Source organism: Plecotus auritus, assembly GCF_963455305.1.
Source record: "Plecotus auritus genome assembly, chromosome: 3".
Lineage (NCBI taxonomy): Eukaryota > Metazoa > Chordata > Mammalia > Chiroptera > Vespertilionidae > Plecotus > Plecotus auritus.
Genome location: NC_137772.1, coordinates 62,007,718 through 62,021,272, shown reverse-complemented (window position 1 = coordinate 62,021,272; position 13,555 = coordinate 62,007,718). Strand labels below are relative to the sequence as shown.

Below are 13,555 nucleotides of genomic sequence, written 5' to 3'. Positions count from 1 at the left end.
AGGCTATTTCAGCCTTGAGAGAGATACCTCACCATGAGATGTCAGGTGGTTATAACTACCCATCAGAAGCTGGGTTTTTGCCAGACCTACCAACTCATAAGGTCTGGTGGACACAGCAAAAACATACGGTAAGATGGAGGTAATATACCCAGGATTGGACATTAGCAGGGCCAGAATACAAGTAAGCTGCATAAATATGTGGCCAGAGTACTATGTCATTAACCACTATTGCACTGGTACTTGGTCAAATACATGTCTGCATGGGAATGGGGCGTCCCTTATGACTGACACCAGAAAAAAAGGCTGAGCTTGGATCAAGCATGGTTGAATTGGTGAGTAGGTACAAACTGAAATGAGCTGCTGCTGCACACTGACCTGATAGTGATAAAGCATAATCCTCCCAGTGGTTCAAACTTCATGCACTGCATGTGGTCATCCATTTTGCACATAATGAGAAGTGGCCTAAAGTAAGAATATGTAAGACTCCTGGGTAGTGGCATATGGCCTGGCTGTTTCCTAGGTGCCTGGAAGTAGAAATGTTGGATGAATGAGGAAAAGGAGGTCTGTGAAAGAGGCATGTGAACGGAGCTATGGGAATGGGCTAGCTGAATCACATGGTGTGTCCATCAGGTAACGTACCACCATGGAAGAGACAATAAATGACCACATAGACATGATGACTCCACCAGTCGTATCAGCTAGACTCTGCTTTTGTCCACCTAGTGGGGGCACAGAGGGCACATGCAGAGTAGCCATAGAGATGGAGGCTCTGCCTCGTGGCAAGGATGGAGGTTCTCTGCATGGAATTTACAGAGAGGGCTCTTACTTCATAGTGCTGATCTGGCTCCTGCTACTGCCGAGTGCACAACATGGCAGCACAAGAGACCGACACTACGCCCCCCATGCAGCACACTCCCTTGAAGGGACCAGCCAGCCACTTGCTGGATAGTTGATTTATATTCTACCTGGATGGGCAGTGATTCAACTTGGCTGGAATTGATACATATTCTGCTACAGATTTGCCCTTTTTGCCCACATTGACCAAAACCATTATCTGAAGGCTTACAGCATTGTTTCAGATCTGTATGGATCCTAAAAAGCATTGTCTCCGACCATGAGGCATGCCAGCATGTATATGTCCGCTGTAGACTAATGACTCCTTCCAAAATTATCTACATTGTAATCCTCAGAACTTGTGAATATATTATCTTACTAGAGGCCCGGTGCATGAATTTGTGCACAGGTGGGGTCAGACCCACCCGCCCCAATCGGGGCCAATCCAGCCGGAGCCAGCCAGGGGAGGGGCCGCAGGCAGTTGGCTGGCTGGCCCTGCTCCCTGGTCGAACTCTGGGTTGAACTGGTTGAACTCCTGGTCGAGGGGACAATTTGCATATTAGCCTTTTATTATATAGGATGTGGCAAAAGGGGCTTTGCAGGTGTAGTTAAGTTAAGGATCTTCAGATGGGGAGATTATCCTGGATTATCCAGGTGGGACCAATATAGTCACAAGAGTTCTTATAAGAGTGAGGCAGGAGGGTCAGAGTGAGAGAAGGTAAAGTAACAGTGAAAAAAAGAGTTAGCAAAGAAAGATGTGATGACAGAATCAGAGAAGAGAGATTTGTTGAAGATGCTGTGCTGCTAGCTTTGATGGTGGAGGAGGAGCCATGAGCCAAGAAATGTAGGTGGTCTCTAAAAGCTGGAGAAGATCTTCCCTAGAACCTCCTGAGGAAACTTAGCCCCACAACAACTTGATTTTAGGACTTCAGAGTGCCAGTAAGTTAGTAAATTTGTTATTTTTTTAACCCAGTAAACTTGTTATAGCAGCAAAAGGAAACTAATAATGTCCATTGAATACACTTCTATCACATAAAATGCTCTCAGAACCTGCCATTGATAGAATTTCAGATGCTGTTGGGACACAAGCTACACATAATACACTTTGAATTAACAGCTGGGTCTCTAATAGGTAGAACATATGAGTCTGAGAACTCAGAGTGGAAATAGAAGTGGCCCTACTCCCAGTGACCCCTTGAAGAATAGGTGCTTTTTGTCCTGCTCAGGCTATGTAGCTTTAGAATTCCTGGTTCCCAAGTGTCTGATGCTTTCACCAGAGAATACAGTAAGAACCCCAATGGACTTTATTTTATTTTTTTCATCACCATTTATCCCCTCGATGCCCTCTTTCACCTCCCTCTCCTCCCACTCCCCCTACCCCCCCCCCCACTCCTCCCCTTGGCAATAAGTTCTCTTTTTTTTCTTTTTTGCTCAATTCCCCCCGCCCGCCCCCCCCCCCACACACCGCCACGCAAACACACAACCACCAGAGCTGTCTGCTTACTCTGTATGCATGAGGCTGTCTCTGTTTTGCTTATGGTTGCTCTCAGTCATTTCAGGCTCCTCAGTCCAAGAGACCAACAGACCAAGAAAGGAGGCCCTATACTGGCAGGAGTAACTGACCCCTATCATCAAAAGTAGATAGTGTTGCTGTTACATGTGGGAGCAGAGAAGAGTATGTATAGCACTTAGGTGAGCCATGGGTGTGTCTCTCTGTGTTCCTTAACACAATTTTTTTTTAAACATATTTTATTGATTTTTTACAGAGAGGAAGGGAGAGGGATAGAGAGCTAGAAACATCGATGAGAGAGAAACATCGATCAGCTGCCTCCCGCACACCTCCCACTGGGGATGTGCCCGCAACCACGGTACATGCCCTTGACCGGAATCGAACCCGGGACCCTTCAGTCCGCAGGCTGACGCTCTATCCACTGAGCCAAACCGGTTTTGGCTCCTTAACACAATTTTTGATGTAAAATGAACAGGTACAGTACCCATGGCTTTACCCAGAGCTATCAACGGTTTTAATTGAGGTGAAGGCAATCTAGAACAGGTGTGGACGAGGCTCAATATGAATTTGTTTTAGAATTGAGACCCGCTGCAGCAACTAGGTCTGTGTTTCATACCACTTCTCTTCCTCTTTTAGGTTTCTGCAAAAAAAAAAAAAAAAAAAAAAAAAAGACTACCCAGGGTCCTTGATATAAAGTGAATTCTCTAAAGAAGCAATGCTATGGGTGGATTGAAATGGATACTATAATTATTGCCCTGATTATTGCCCTTTTGGGATTGAATCAATTATTTCCCGTTGGTTAGAAGTGTTGGCTGCTGACAGCTCACAGCTGAGCCCCTCTCTGAGCATTGTCCTCAGCAGAAGGTTGCTGGCTGAACCATAGTTATGTTTCTTACCTGAGGTGCAGTTGCTTCAATGACTTAACATTGAAGAGGTACAGAGGCCTAGCCCTGTTGCCTTAATTTGGGGAGAACTCTAAGGATCATCGCAAGTCCAGAGCTCTCTGTGGGTTTGGCTGATGCTTCTCTTTTTAACTGATCTTCAGTTCCACTTCTCCCTAAACCTACCTAAACTGTTACCCTCACTACTTTACAGATTTTGTTCCTAAGTGTACTCCCTCATGTTCTTCCTGCATTCAAGTGTTTGTTTCAGAGCTGACTTCCTGGGGAAGTTAAACTAAGGTAATTACTATGATTAAAATATATAAAATTTGTCATTGCATTTGCTTGAAATACTTCGGTTTGTTTTTTTTGGGGGGGGGGCGGTTTGGTTTTTAATATATATATTTTTATTGATTTCAGAGAGGAAGGAAGAGAGAGAGAGAGAGATAGAAACATCAATGATGAGAGAGGATCATTGATTGGCTGCCTCCTGCACACACCCCCACTGGGGATCAAGCCTGCAACCCGGGCATGTGCCCTTGACCGGTATCGAACCTGGGACCCTTCAGTCCACAGGCCAACACTCTATCCACCAAGCCAAACCGGATAGGGCTACTTTGTTCTGTTTTTGTGGGCTTTTTAAAATCTTTATTGTTGAAAGTATTACATATGCCCCCCCCCCCCCCGACCTCTTCCAGCCTGCCCCTGCCCCTCACCTTCACCACCCTATTGTCTGTGTCCATGGGTTATGCATATATGCATACAAGTTCATTGGTTGATCTCTTCCCACCCACACTCCCCTGTCTTTCCTCTGAGGTTTGACAGTCTGTTCCAGGCTTCTATGTCTCTGGATCTTTTTTTTGTTCATCTCAGAATGGTTATCATCAACAAACAACAAGTGTTGGCAAGGATGCTTGAAGTTTTGATGACATTATTTATGACGTGCCATGTTCCAAATTTTACCTAACATTTAAATACCCAGAAAAAAATTACTTTTCCTAAAACCTGTTCTTTTTCATAAGTGATCATGATTCCATTTACATTTAGCTACTAAGAAATAGTATATTTGCTATAGTGCCTTTTCGAGTTCTTTGGGGGGGGGGGAGGCAAAATGGCTTGTAGCAAATTGAGGCAAAAACTCATCTTCATTACAATAATAAGTGAGAGGACCGAGCTTAATAGAAAACCTAAGAATCAATCTCTCTGCTAAACCCCAGTTATTAACAATGTTAGCCAGGCAGTCCCCGTTAAACAATGGGGAAGAGAGTGTGTGCTCACTGAGGTCACCTACCTCTCAACACTATAAAAGGAAGAAGGGGCCGAAACCGGTTTGGCTCAGTGGATAGAGCATTGGCCTGCGGATTGAAGGGTCCCAGGTTCGATTCCGGTCAAGGGCATGTACCTTGGTTGCGGGCACATCCCCGGTGGGAGGTGTGCAGGAGGCAGCTGATCGATGTTTCTCTGTCATCGATGTTTCTAGCTCTCTATCCCTCTCCCTTCCTCTCTGTAAAATATCAATAAAATATATTTAAAAAAAAAAAAGGAAAAAGGGACTAGGTATAAAATGCCCAATTTCTGCACCTCACCCACCCACCCATCCATCTTCTGTCATCATTGCTGTACCTGAGGATAGACTGTACCTGGGTACCAGGAACAAAAGATACCAGTTAGGCAGTTATTGTTGTAGTTCACCATGACCTGTTGAGGGTCTCAACTAAGGCAGTAAACACAGAGAGGAGAGGACTGTTCAAGAGGATGCATAGCAAAAAAGTGATCTAATGTGGAGGGTGAGAGACATGGAGGATTCTGATGTGACTCCCAGGTTCTTGGTGGATAATGATGTCGTTCATTGAGATGGGAACCCAGGAAAAGGAGGCTATTTTCGGATAGGAGATGAAGAATGCTACTTATCTGTGCCGTGCCAGCACACCAAGGGTTCGGCAAGCCTGAGGGAGGGCGGCGGAGGATGTAGAAAAGACAGGCAAAGAGAATAAGCTGGGTCTAGGTCAGTGGTTCTCAACCTTTCTAATGCCGCGACCCTTTAATACAGTTCCTCATGTTGTGGTGACCCCCAACCATAAAATTATTTTCATTGCTACTTCATAACTGTAATTTTGCTACTGTTAATGAACCGTAATGTAAATGTCTGTGTTTTCCGATGGTCTTAGGCTCTACAGCAGTGGTTCTCAACCTGTGGGTCGCGAACTGCTAGCAGGGTCGCCTAAGACCATCGGAAAACACAGATATTTACATTACGATTCATTAACAGTAGCAAAATTACAGTTATGAAGTAACAACGAAAATAATTTTATGGTTGGGGGTCACCACAACATGAGGAACTGTATTAAAGGGTCGCGGCATTAGAAAGGTTGAGAACCACTGCCCTAGGTGGATCTTCCTGTGCCTAGCTGAGGCCACAGAGAAAGATCCAGACTGCAAGCTGATGCTTTATTTTATAGTCAGAGGCAAACAAGATAGTGGTCAACATAGTTACAATGTTCCTGTGAGTTTCACTTGTTTTGGCATCACTTGCTGCACCTCCCACAGCCCATTAGCTACCCAGGAAGGATCTAGGGAGTGTCATAAGGTCAAGCTTAATTATGCTAAGAGGGCTGTGCCCTCTAAGCTGGGACTTGATTGTGGCTTTGCCAACAGGTCAGTCCGAGGCTTAACCCTATAGCCGCTCCCTATACTTATCACCTCTCACTTATTTCTGGGTCTTAAAATAATTTGAGAGAATGTTTTTAGAGAATGAGATCACTCCCCAACTTACACACATTCCTCTGCCATTGGTTTTTGGCTCACTCCAACCTATTCTCTACACAGCTGTCATCTTTGAAAACTGTACCATATGCAATGAAATATTACTCAGCATTAAAAAGGAACACATGTTATAACATGGATGAACTTTGAAGGTGTTATGCTAAATTAAAGAAGCCAAACATAGAGGCCACATACTATAAGAGTGAATTTAAATCCAGAATAGACAAATGCATTGAAACAGAAAGTAGATTGGTGGTTGCCAGTGTCTGGGGGAATGGGGAAGATGGGGAGGGACTACTTGATGGGTATGGGATTTGGGAGGTGGAGAGGATGTGATGAAATTATTCTAAAATTAGATAGTGTGGATGATTATACAACTGCGTGAATATACTAAAAACCACTGAATTGTACACTTCAAAAGGATGAACTTTACTGTGTGTAAATTCTTTAAGAAAACTTATTTTAAAAATCTTGCTTTAAAACCTCCAGTGATTTGGTATTAGTGTAATTAAAGCTAGTTGCCACAACAGACAAACCTCAGGAACTACTTACCTTCTCTAACCCCCCCCACCACTGACCCCCCCTCCTCCCCTTCCTCCCTCCAGCCCCCCCCCCCCCCCCCCCCCCGCAGGAGCATCGCCTGGGCTCACTTGGGGCTGCATTCTGATTTCGTTTGGCGGGTGGGAACAACCTCTCAGGAGACTACAGCACAGGAGAAGAGGCAGGTCAGGGTATATTGCCCCAGCTCTCCCCCTCCTTCTGGCAGTGGTGATAATGCTCCATGACCAGAGTTCCTGCTTCTGGCTCCTCCTCCTTGGCACCAGCTCTCAGGGCTCTAACAAGTCTATTTCCTCTCTTTACCTCTTCAGTTCTAAGAGTGAGAACAGCTTCCTGACACCCGTGTTTCTTCCCTTACTTACCCTGTCCACACCTCTGAAAGGATTTCCTTCATTAGAGTCTCTTCATTTGAACCATATGGAGTGATTTGTTTCCTGGCAGAATTCTGATGGATAACCCCAAAATCTCAGTGGCTTAATACAATAAAAGTAGACCTCTCACATATCTGATACAAGTCAGATAGCCTTCTTTCGTCTTGGAGCTTTGCCATCTGGACCATGTGGCCTCCAACATGAGGCAGGAAAAAAGTAAATTAGAGGCTCGCAGGGGATGCTATCAAGAACCAGGCCTGCAATTGGCTTACATCTCTTCCACCCACATTCAATGCCCAGAGCAAGTCACAGGGCACCAAGCCAATTGCAAGAGAGGCTGTGATAATGGTGTGGTGAATATATGACATTATCTCTGGCTAGGTCATAGTGGTCGGCAAACTCATTCGTCAACAGAGCCGAATATCAACAGTACAATGATTGGAATTTCTTTTGACATCCAGATTTTTTAAACTTAAACTTCTTCTAACGCCACTTCTTCAAAATAGACTCGCCCAGGCCGTGGTATTTTGTGGAAGAGCCACACTCAAGGGGCCAAAGAGCCGCATGTGGCTCGCGAGCCGCAGTTTGCCGACCACTGGTAGGACTACAAAATTGCCTTCAGGTTTAAATGAACTATTTAGCAAAGCATTAAAGATACATCACCATCTGGCCCCAGCCTACCTCGTTACCCTTATGGCTGCTAGTGTGTCACTGTGCTTTTGCACAAGCTCTTTCCTCTGCCTGAGTTTCCATTCAACCTCTCCTCCACCTGGCTAACTCAACTCAATAATTAACTCCTCCAGGAACTTACCTTGACCCTTTGCAAGGCCACTTTAACTACTGGTTCTGTGTACTACCACAGTGCCAGGACAACATCTCCTGGCACTGTGAAATCTTTGTCATTCTGTTATAATGTCATTCATTTTGTTATCTTGCCCATTGAGCTGTGAGTTTCTTGAAGGTGTGGATTGGATTTCATTTCTATCTTTCCACTCCGTAACATTGTAGTCACTTTACAAGTAATTATTCTAGTTAGTGGTTCTTAGCAAAGTCAGTACGATCCCCCTAGAGAGCATTTTGGAAATTTGTAGAAGTGTTTTTGGTTGTCATAATAACCAGGAAACACGACTGACATTTAGGGTAGGGACTAGAGATAATAAATATCCTGCATATATATAGGACAGTCTCTCATAATGAAGAGCTCTTTTCCATCTGCAAGACTTTTTTTAGGTCCCACTAGATTTTCAAATAGATGAAAAAAAAAAATCTGTTCATATGGGCCTGAACCTAGAACCCATTTCAGTTTTACATGCCAATGCTGTTTTTATTGCTGTATAATAAAATAGCCCAAAACATAGAGGCTTAAAACAACAAGAGTTTATTGTCTCCCACGATCCCGTGGCATGACTGGCTCAGAGGGCAGTTTTGTTCCAGGGGATGTTGACTTGCTGCAGTTGGGCTTGAACAACCACTGGCCCTTGGGAGGAAGTTGACCTGGAGCTGTCAATTGGAGCGCCTCCCTCATGTGGTCTCTCCACATGGCTTGGATGTCTCCTAACATAGTGGCTGGTTCCAAAAGGTGGCACGTGGAAGCTGCCAGTCTCCTTCAGGCTCAGGCTCAGAAGTTTCAGAACAGCACTTGGGCTGCTTTCCATTGGTCAAGCCCAGCCCACACTTAGGTGAGGACAATTAAAGGCCCCCTCTTGATGTGAGAGGCTGCTTGCCTATACAGGAAGGAGAAGATATTAAGGGCAATCTTTGGAGAGTAGAGAGAGTAGACACTAAGTGATTTTTGTCCTGTTTTAAGAATTTTCCAGATATATAACAAAGGTATAAATCAAGGGGAAATTGACCTTTGTTTTGTTTGGCATTTTATTCATTGCATTTGAGCCACCACTATAACATACCAGCATCAGTCTGCCTTTGTAGTTGTCACATTCATGGTGAGGCAACATTTACATCCAAGTATCAGATTACTTCTTTAAGTCTCCTAGTGAAATCTTTATATATATATTTATATGCCTACATATAAGTATAGCTATAGCTATATGCATGTACTTCACTTTAATACAGTTTAGGCATATTTATATATGAAAATAATTATATTTTACTAGAGGCCCAGTGCACGAAATTCATGCACTGGTAGGGTTCCTAGTGGCTGCCGGCTGCCTGCCGGGTACTCCCTCCCTTCCCCTGGCCGCCTGCTGCCACTGCTAGCCAGGGCCTCCCTCCCTTCCCCGAGCCAGCCTGCCCCCTGGTGGAACTCCCAGAAGAACTCTGGTCTAGGGGACAATTTGCATACTATGCTTTTATTATATAGGATAAAATTATAACTATAACTATATTTATTTTATTTATTAAATATATATATAACACCAAAATATTTATATATAGAAAGGTAGATAGTTACAAACTTTCATTTTAGTTTTTCTTTATGTTAGGGCATTGTATTTTTTATTACATTGTTATATTTATTAATTTATATCATGATAGTAAAGAAGTTGTTACTATACCTGCTGCTTATAGCAAATCTCCTATATCAGTGGTAAGCAAACTCATCAGTCAACAGAGCCAAATATCAACAGTACAATGATTTAAATTTCTTTTGAGAGCCAAATTTTTAAACTTAAACTTCTTCTAACGCCACTTCTTCAAAATAGACTTGCCCAGGCCGTGGTATTTTGTGCAAGAGCCACGCTCAAGGGGCCAAAGAGCCACATGTGGCTTGCGAGCCGCAGTTTGCCGACCACTGTTCTATATAATAAAAGGCTAATATGCAAATAGACAAAATGGCAGAATGACTGGTCACTATGATGCACACTGACCACCAGGGGGCAGATGCTCAATGCAGGGGGGGCGCCACTCAGCCAAAAGCCAGGCTCATGGCTGGTGGCCATGAGCCTCTCCTACCTCTGTGGCAGTGCTAAGGTGGTGGCAGGAGCCTCTCCTACCTCTGTGGCAGTGCTAAGGATGTAGGGTATCCCCTGAGGGCTCCTGGACTGCGAGAGGGCACAGGCCTAGCTGAGGGACCCCCTGAGTGCACAAATTTCATGCACCAGGCCTCTAGTACTATATAATAGTGTTGAGAAAGATCACTGATCTATGGGAACCGAACTGATACTCTGGGATTCCCTTTCAGTTTGCATATTTGTTTTCTTCTTGATCTTAATTTTTTACTCTGATTTATATTTTGTTAACTCACAGTATGTACTCCTGACACAAAACAACTCCAATCTCTAAGGAATAACATAGGGGATATAAATAGATGAATTATTAAGTAAATAGCAGTTCTGTGTCTGTATTTCCCCAATTATTAAAATGTATAATTCTTATAGAAAATAAGACATTTATCTTTTAAAACTGCATTTTCTCCCACAGAAAGAGTCATGTGTTACTTTCTAATTTGGACCAGATTAAAAAGAATGTCTAGATATGTATTATATAACTTATATTTTATTAGTGTACCTGGATATGAATCATTCCTTGATTTATCTATTACATAATCATATTTTAAAAATAAGACTGAAATTATACATAACCATTTTAGATTTCTGGCATTGCAAAGAGCTTTACCTCATATTAAGATATCCTTAAGAAAAAAAATCATTATACCTTTTAGTGAAGCCAGCCTATGTACAAATGTACTTATTCCATAGCTTTCCTTAAATATCAAGATGAATAAATACTGTACTTAGGATATATTTTTCCATCTGAAGCTAAATTCTATAGAGCTGTAAGTACTGATAATCTGTTCTTGTGACCTCGTACTGCTTATACACGTTTAATACATTACTCTATATTTAAAGGTTTGCTTTCTAAAATTTATACTTTCATACCAAAATATATGAGTCTGATTATTAAGTCACCAGAATTTCCTATAACATGATTTTTTAATCAAGTAGACAAATATAAAAACCAAGTAAGTTTACTTATTGTCCTGTGCTGTGGGCTCTGAAAAATGCTACTCACCCTGGTCTGGTAGGCAGAAGCTGTCCTCCCAGTTGTTGGACAGATATTAGACACTAGAGGCCCGGTGATTCAGGCATGGGTAGGGTCCCTAGGCCTGGCCGTCGATCAGGGAAGATTGGGGCCTTCTGGCTGCCCGCTGGGGCCTTCCTTCGTTCTGCGCCACCCCCTGTTGGTCAGCACACGTCATAGAGAGCGATCAAACTCCTGGTCTCCCCGTCAAACCCTTGGGGAGACACTTTGCATATTAGCCTTTTGTATATATAGATAGATCGGTTCTGGTAGACAGATACTACCCTCCTGGTCTAATAGATAATATCCTCCTGATCTGATAGGCAGGTGCTGCTCTCCTGGTCTGCTTGGCAGATTCTCCCTTCCTGGTCTGGTAGACATGTGCTACTTCCTTGTTTATAGATAGATGCTACTTCCTGGTCTAGTAGACAGATTTTGCCCTTCTGGTCTGATAGAGCAACAAAGGAGCAAGGTCTCAAACTAAAGCTGTTCTATAAATCATCACTCAGATTCTGCTCAGGAAACAAAGTACCAGTAAATGATTTTTTGTTAGTTTCCACTGGCATGAATGGCCCCTAAGAAGTATATCATGAAAAGGATGGAAGAGACATAATTACTTAACTACTTTACCATAGTAGGCTCAGGTAAACACTATCATTTCCCTCCTAAACTATTTTGAGCAGGGGCAAGAGAAATCCAGCTTCTCATCAAGCTTTATTGACATACTTTATTAAGCTGAAGACTGGTGTGAGAACCCCTCGAATGTTCAACCACAGAGAAAATCCCCACTCTAAGCCAACCACTGTGTCTACTTCAGTTTTAATTTGGGGAACTAGGTCAGCCTCTGTTCTGTTGTGGTAAGAGAAAAATTAGTCTGGCTCCTTATAAGTGCAAATAGTGACTAATTTAACCGTTAATTCTTAAAACACTGGCAACATATAGTATTGAAAGCTATTACAAATTCTTTTTTACATACTCATTTCCTTTGTCATCTTTTTATTCCCCCTGACACAAATCATAGAGCCCTTTTCTTCAGTGTGTTAAAAAGTTAACTTTGTGGTGGTGGGAGTGGGGGAGGGGCAGATTAATTGGGGAACTTATATGCATATACCCCATGGACACAGACAATAGTGTGGTGAAGGCTTGGAAGGGGCAGGTATGGGGAAGAGGGGGTCAATGTTGAAAACACACACATACATATATACACACACAAAAACAAAGCAGACATCTGTAATACTTTCAACAATAAAGATAAATTCTAAAAAAATTTAATAAATTTAAAAAAAGGTTAACTTTGATCACCCTGGCCAATTTGCTTAATGGTTAGAGTGTCGGCTTGAGGACCAAAGGGTTGTGGGTTTGATTCTGGGTCAAGAGCACATACTTCTGTTTCAAGCTCAATCTCCGGCCAGTCAGGTGCATGCAGGAAACAACCAATTGATGTGTCTCTCTCACATCAATGTTTCTGTCTCTCTCACACATATAGATGTTTCTCTTGCTCTTTTTCTCCCTCCTTCTTTCCCTCCCTCTATCCGTTCCATTCACTCTCTCTAAAAATCAATGGAAAAATATCCTTGGGTGAGGAGTAAAAAAAAAGTTAACTTTACTTCATCTTTAAACCAAGGAAAATGTAAGAAAACCAAATAAAGTAAATTTTAGAACAACACACCAATATTGTTCATAATATGGGTGCATAGACTTTTTGAGTTAATATTATATCTCTGATATTCTTTAATTTATTATTTCAAAGCAATATAAGGTTCTAGAAGTGAACATTGGCCTGTTCTAAGGATGTTTACAGAATGCAAGAGAAAATTAATTCTGTTGACAAACAGAAGCATTGTCTCAAAGTGCATGTATGTGTGTGTACAATGTCTTGCCTCATGAATCCATTTTCTAGCCACCATCACAGAACAGAGCACATCCCTATGTCATTACTTTCTTTACTATGATATAAAAACATAAAATAGTACAAAGGAAAGAATCAACTTCCTATCCTGTACAGGAAAATGCATCCCCAAATTCAAAGTGTAGCATGAGACTCATCTATAATAATAAAAGGGTAATATGCTAATTAGACCAGACATCATTCCGGATGTCCTTCCGGACAAAGCTTGTGGTTGGAGGGAAGCCCGGGTCCTGGGTGCCAGAGGGAAGCCGGTGTTGAAAGCCGGGGGAAGGAAGGCATACTCTTGCACGATTTCGTGCATCGGGCCACAAAATAATAAACACATTTGTCAATAGTACTATTATAATTTTAATATTTAAAATATTAAGGTTATTGTATGGATTTTTCACATATTAGTTATTAGTGTTATATAATTGCACAGTTCTGATAACGATTAAACTATGTAAAGCTCACTACTATGATCCCATACTCTATGTAATTAGTGATAGAACAATACAGTTGTAGAATACCACAGTAAATAGTCTTATATGAAATGAGCTTATTACTGGGTGGGATCATGATGTAGCCCTATTAATAAATTTAAAAAGCCAAAATACATCTGGGACCATTGTACCATTTAATTTATTAGACTCCTTAATACAGCTAATATTTAGAAAGAAAACAACCCTAGTTCATACACAAGCCCACAACACAAGCCCACAACCCAGGCATGTGCCCTGACTGGGAACCCTAGTTCATAAAGTGATAGTAA

General features: G+C 42.3%; 1 long non-coding RNA gene across 1 annotated transcript in view; it reads left to right on the top strand.

Moving 5' to 3' along the window:
• Positions 1-13,555, top strand: part of LOC308243392 — a 30,645-nt gene that overhangs the window by 8,032 nt on the left and 9,058 nt on the right. The window contains exon 4 of the long non-coding RNA XR_013960069.1: positions 3,440-3,525. This is a non-coding gene — a long non-coding RNA (uncharacterized lncRNA). The remainder of the gene's footprint in view (positions 1-3,439; positions 3,526-13,555) is intronic.